The sequence below is a fragment of the Saccostrea cucullata genome, unplaced genomic scaffold, assembly GCF_032062105.1.
Source record: "Saccostrea cucullata isolate Sc308-1 unplaced genomic scaffold, CSIRO_AGI_Scuc_v1 ctg7670, whole genome shotgun sequence".
NCBI lineage: Eukaryota > Metazoa > Mollusca > Bivalvia > Ostreida > Ostreidae > Saccostrea > Saccostrea cuccullata.
Window position 1 is genome coordinate 23,934 of NW_026927255.1, and position 6,335 is coordinate 30,268.

The following is a 6,335-nucleotide window of genomic DNA, read 5'->3' on the forward strand; positions in this document are numbered from 1 at the left end:
GGGTATTACAAGGATGAAATCTGGTTAAGAATAACATTGTCGAAGCTTCTCAGGTGAGTGATGTGGCCCACGAGCCTCTTGTTTGTGTGATGTCACAGCAAAGATTCCCCGTATAAATTAGGTCTCGCCCCCTTTTTACAGCCTTAACAGTGCTGTGCAGTGGTTCTTGATAAGACTTTCTTTTTTAGGTCACCTGAGTAAACTCAGGTGACCTATTGCTATCCGTTTTCGTCCGTCGTCGTGCGTTGTGCGTCGTGCGTTAACATTTGAACATTTTCAGCTTCTTCTCTGCAACCACTGAACCAATTTCAACCAAATTTGGCACAAAGCATCTATTGGTGAAGGGAAACAAAAATTGTGAATTTCATGATCCCTGCCCCCCCCCCCCCGGGGGCCTGAGGGGTGTGGCCAAAACCACTTAAATTAATGCAATCTTTAAAAATCTTCTTTACTCCTGGACATCAAGCAGTCAAACTGTTTGCATGATTGTAATCAGCAATGAGTCCTCTACCAAAATTGTGAAATTCATGGCCCTGGGGTCAGGGGTTCTAGTGCTAGGGCGGGGCTAAATAAGTAGGTAGTGAAAATGCAATATTTCATTGAAAATCTTCTTCTCTGCTCCTGGGTATTAAATAAACCAACCAAGTACATAGTTATGATGAGCAAGAGTGCCTCTACCAAAAGTGTGAAATTCATGGCCCTGGGGTCAGGGGTTCTGGTGTTAGGGCGGGGCTCTATTGATTATATAGTGAAAATACATGAATTCTTTGAAAATCTTCTTCTCTGCTCCTGGGGATTAAATAAACTAACTAAGTACATAGTTATGATGTGCAAGAGTGCCTCTACCAAAATTTTGAATTTTATGGCCCCAGGGTCAGGGGTTCTTGTTTTAAGGTGGGGCTCTAATGATTATGTAGTGAAATGCATGTATTCTTTGAACATCTTATCCTTTGCTCCTGGTTAATATACTAATGATCTAATTACATGTTTAAGGGCAGGAGTTATTTTATTTTCAGTTTTACAAACCCTCCGCTCAAGGTTTTGAATTTTCAGAAAAAAATAAAACAATTTTTTTCTTTCCGATATCAAATTTGAGTCGGGATCGAGATTTCAAGTTTACGAACTCGCACTTCCGGTTTTAAGATGAAACGGCGGGTAAATAAAGCTAGATCTGAGAAGATAACTTGATTTAGTGTAAAATTCATCGATACGAGTGCCATTCAAAACGTTTCACCCATTCAAAGGACAAATAAAATGCTGACGACTTTGTTGCACAATGACATGCTGGTGAGATAATTATGTATTCGTTTCAAAAGTATCTGTCTGTTAATTATTTTCGTCCCCCAGGTTTTAAACTGCCTGTGGTAGCTATTGCATATTGCCAGCGACATTGTTTAGGACTCTGTTATAGCTTACAGTCTAAGCATCATTCTTCAGAAAAGGGTTGCTTATGCATCAGATGTAATGAATAAAACTATTGGGAGAAGTTAAGTCCATTTGAGGAAGAAATAAACAATAACCTGAAGAAATAAAACAAAAAATTCAACTATTAAAAGGCAAGAATATACAAATATATACAGGCATGTAGTATCATTTGTATAAGCCAGAAAAATTATTTTACACTTAACTTAATTGAAAAAATGTTCACCCTACTCCCCAATACTCCCTTTCTGTTTTATGATAGGAATTATAATTTTAGGCAACAAGTAAATTTTAGAACAATGTCTATACATTTACCTAACACATTTTTAAACCAGAAGTCTCTGTCGAGACTGAAGCTCTACTGGTTTGAACTTATAGCAAAGGAAGAGAAGAGTACTTAAGCAGCTGGGATTTGAAACTTTACAACAGCAATATATAGAATAATGATCGTTGATAAAGTCTCTTTATGTTCTTAGTGTAGTCTACTTGTGTGCCAAGTTATATTGAAATCAGACCAAAACTGTAGGAGGAGTAGCATTTTGAAACAATTTTACAGACATTTCAATTTTTAGTAACCACGGCAACACAGTTCATCAAAATTAAAATTTGATATACAGAATTATGTATCTTAGTGTATTCTACTTGTGTGCCAAGTTATATTGAAATCAGACCAAAACTGTAGGAGGAGTAGCATTTTGAAACAATTTTACAGATATTTCTATTTTTTGTAACCACGGCAACACCGTTCATCGAAATCAAAATTTAGATTTATGTATCTTAGTGTATTCTACTTGTGTGCCAAGTTATACTGAAATCAGATCAAAACTGTAGGAGGAGTAGCATTTTGAAAGAATTTCACAGAAATTTCTATTTTTAGTAACCACGGCAACACCGTTCATCGAAATCAAAAACCGATACACAGAATTATGTATCTTAGTGTATTCTACTTGTGTGCCAAGTTATACTGAAATCAGAATAAAACTGTAGGAGGAGTAGCATTTTGAAACAATTTCACAGAAATTTCTATTTTTAGTAACCACGGCAACACCGTTCATCGAAATCAAAAACCGATATACAGAATTATGTATCTTAGTGTAGTCTACTTGTGTGCCAAGTTATACTGAAATCAGACCAAAACTGTAGGAGGAGTAGCATTTTGAAAGAATTTCACAGAAATTTCTATTTTTGTAACCACGGCAACACCGTTCATCGAACTCAAAAACCGATACACAGAATTATGTATCTTAGTGTAGTCTACTTGTGTGCCAAGTTATATTGAAATTAGACCAAAACTGTAGGAGGAGTAGCATTTTGAAAAATTGTTTACAGACAGACGGACAGACGGACAACACGCCGGACGCATTACTATCGCATAAGCTCTTCTGGTCTCTGACCAGTAGAGCTAAGAAATAAAGATATATTGAAAGACTTTTAAAGAATTGTTTTTTAAAATATATTTTGACCAACATCACAAAATTTATATAACTGGCCCAAACTGGCAGATGATGAAATAAGCAATTAAATGTTCTACTTTCCTATTTGTAAGCATTATGTGTCCAGTGGTAAGGAGCCTAGTAGAATAGCATAAAAAAAGAATGTACAAATGTTAATAATAGATTTATATTAAAAAAAAAATTTATTTCCTTTCCCTTACTTTTTTTTTTCTCATTTAAACAAACCTAAACATAAAAAAAACTGGCCATAATAAGAAGGGGCCTCTTTCAAAAAGAAATTTCAGGGCCGCTGGGTCAGGGGTACCAGGGGGGACTTTACAAAAAAAATTAAGCTTTGAAATCTCCCATAAGAATGGTGCCTGCTTCAAAATTTGTGAATTTCATGGTTTATTAAAAACAACCAAATACAATTGCTAAAATTGTTACATATACTAGGGGACCTATAAGGCCCGTGGGCCTCTTGTTTATATCTCCTCTTGGAAGGGAGATTAGCCTTTGATTTTAACAATTTAAATTCCCCTTTACTCAAGGATGCTTTGTCCAAGTTTGGTTTAAAAATTTTCTAGTGGTTTTTGAGAAGAAATTGAAAATGTGAAAAGTTTACAGAAGGACGAGATTGGGTGATCAAAAAGCTCACTTTAACTTTCAGCTCACGTGAGCTAAAAAAAAGTGATAACACCAAGTTTTCTCCAAAGTGCAAATCACATTCGAAGTACTAAATGAGAAATAACTACCCCACATCTTGGATCCAGAATGTTACCATCTGAGGATTTGGAGTTTTCTATACAAGACAGAAAAAATGTATTACTGATGTGAAAAGTATCGTATAATCGGAACAGAAAATATTTCAACATTTAGTTCAAAATCATGGATCTTTAAATTTTAATCAATATCTACCTGTCTCCCCTAAGTGCAATCACATTCGCAGTACTAAATGAGAAATAACTACCTGCATCTTTTTTTGGATCCAGAAATGTTGCGATCTCAAAGGGCTTTGAATGTTCTGTACAAGACAAAATATATAATCATAACAGAAAAGTTAGCAACATTTAGTTCAAAATCAGGTTGTTTAAATTGTAATCAATATCTACCTGTCTCCTTTCTCTTTTTCGAACCCAGAATAAAATGATAAAAAATGAAAGTATTAACACATTTATGATTAAAGTCACAATAACAACTGTGACAGTATTCTTCTCGTTGGATGTAGAATCGCCTATTGACTACAAAAAGAAAACATTTTCTCATTGTCATCTAAAAACACACAAAGCATTTCTGAAACAAATATATCTATAAAACTCTTAAAATTAAAAATGATTTAATTCATTATATTGCAAATGTTAATGATTAATATATACCAAGTTAATTGCTATCTTTATAAAATAAACAATCTCATGCGTTTTACAAAAAAAGTTCTTCTTAAAGATAAATATATAGTCTAGCAAAGCTGTTTTCTATTGGAAAAACTTGCGTGTTTCCATTCACATGCAGAGTGATTGATGCTTTATTGGATGTCGTTGTCTCAACCCTGAAAAAGAAAATTTACACAAAGGTTGTAAGCTGTAATCTAGTCAATGGATTTTTTATTCCATCTTTAACTCATTATTTAAAGAATGTTTTTATGATAAGTAAGGTATGAATTATAATTGTGCATGTAGTTCAAATATTACCTGTAAAAGTTTTCAAAGCATGCCTGATCTGTAAAAAATGAATTACTCGTTAAATAAACTGTAAAGACTTCAATAACTATAAATGTACGTTGTAGAAGGCTCATAAGTCACAGCCGTCACAGAATAAATGTTTTAATATTTGTCAAAAGAAAAAGTTAGTCAAATTTTTTTTTAATCAGCAAAGATACAATAGACGTCGTCTTGAAATTTCGACCGTCACCCGTCGGTACAGCTCTTGTTCCGTGATCGAAGGGCCGTGTGTTCGATTCCCGGCCGTGACTGCCCTAAGTCAATAAAACTATGTCGCAACTGTTCCTTCGCCAAGCGCTCGGCACCTAAAGTTGCGGGTCCTTCGGATGACATTAAAAAACAGAGGTCCGATCTAACGATGGCTATTGGCCAGAAAAGAACCCTCAGTGCTCAATGGCATTATTGCCGAGTAAAGGTCTTAATTTGAAGCCCTTCGTCAGTACATTATTGGTATTTCTACATTAAAATTCTCGAAGAATACATAAAACAGAATACAATTGTTTGACCGTCATGCAGCCTACGATTGATTAATGAGCTTCCGTTGCAATACTAACACTAGTCTACAAATACCTGTAAATGACAGTGAATGAAGATGAGTCCATTAAAAACGAAATTAAAATATAATTTGAGCCAAAAAGTACGCTATGCGATGTTCCCAATGATAATAAAAGTCTTTATCAAGTTCTAATTGGTAGACTTTTTCGCGTATTTTACTTTGGTTTATGATAATTTAAAATTCGTATTACATACCTTAGATAGAATCAAACGCTAGCTGATAATATTGCAACTAAATTGTCTTGTGAGTTACTATAATGTTAACCGACGTTATCATGAAAAAAAAACAAAAAAAAAACAAGAAAGAATTTAAACGAATTATACTTATGTAAAAGAAGACAAAATTAGTATAATTACATATACTTATACATAAATACTTACATTTATAAATGTCTGAGGCTCTGTATGCTGTTGTTGGGCAGCCCGGAGACGCATCGCATGAGATGAAGTTTAAATTATACGTATCAGCATCTAACACTGCACATTTACCTACAAAACCGAGATGTTATACCTTTTACACAATTTCCTAAATGAAATAATTCAGTTTGCCAGATAAACAGAAACAGATCAAGTTTGAATGTCGTTTCGATCCACTGATATTGGACAGAATTATTTTTTTTTTAATTTTCCACAATGTGTGGTTTAAGATCGGGTTCGTACTAAGCTAAATGATCCAAACGAGATTGTAATGTTAAAATTATTATTTTAAACATGTTAGGTAGCTTTATAGTGACAAATTAGGTAGAATGTTCTACCGTTAAAATGATTTATGTCCTGGGACCCGGTTCAACGATAGAATGCATACTGTTATATAAATTGACGTAATATTTAGGAAAGGAAAATAACGGGAGATAATTCTCACCATAGGTGTCGGAAGCAAATTGAAAGTGGTAGCCTAGCCAGTGGCGGATTCAGGGGGGTTGGGGTTTGGGGGGTTCGGACCCCCCCCCCTCATAGATTTTTTTTACAAGTGTCATTTTATCTTTCTGTTGCATTGATAAGACTCTAATAAACACGAAACCATTGTTCTGTACAACGTAACAGGAAATCACTTTCCGCTTGAACGCACACAATACAAGGGAATCAACAGAGAGATTAGGGTAGTCCATGCATCTTTTAAAGTACAAGGTCATATTCATGTACAAACATGTAGTCAGGAAAGATCCAAATTCTGCTTTGTTAGGTGCTGCTCAGTAATATTCTTTTG

The 6,335-nt window shown here is 34.6% G+C and overlaps 1 long non-coding RNA gene across 1 annotated transcript; it reads right to left on the reverse strand.

The window, feature by feature from the left end:
* Positions 1-4,339: 4,339 nt before the first annotated feature.
* On the reverse strand, positions 4,340-5,616 carry LOC134273876 (uncharacterized). Its single transcript, XR_009993502.1, has 3 exons — positions 5,510-5,616; positions 4,544-4,571; positions 4,340-4,401 (listed from the first exon to the last, which is right to left on the reverse strand). It is a non-coding gene; the product is annotated as an uncharacterized LOC134273876 (long non-coding RNA).
* Positions 5,617-6,335: the final 719 nt, after the last annotated feature.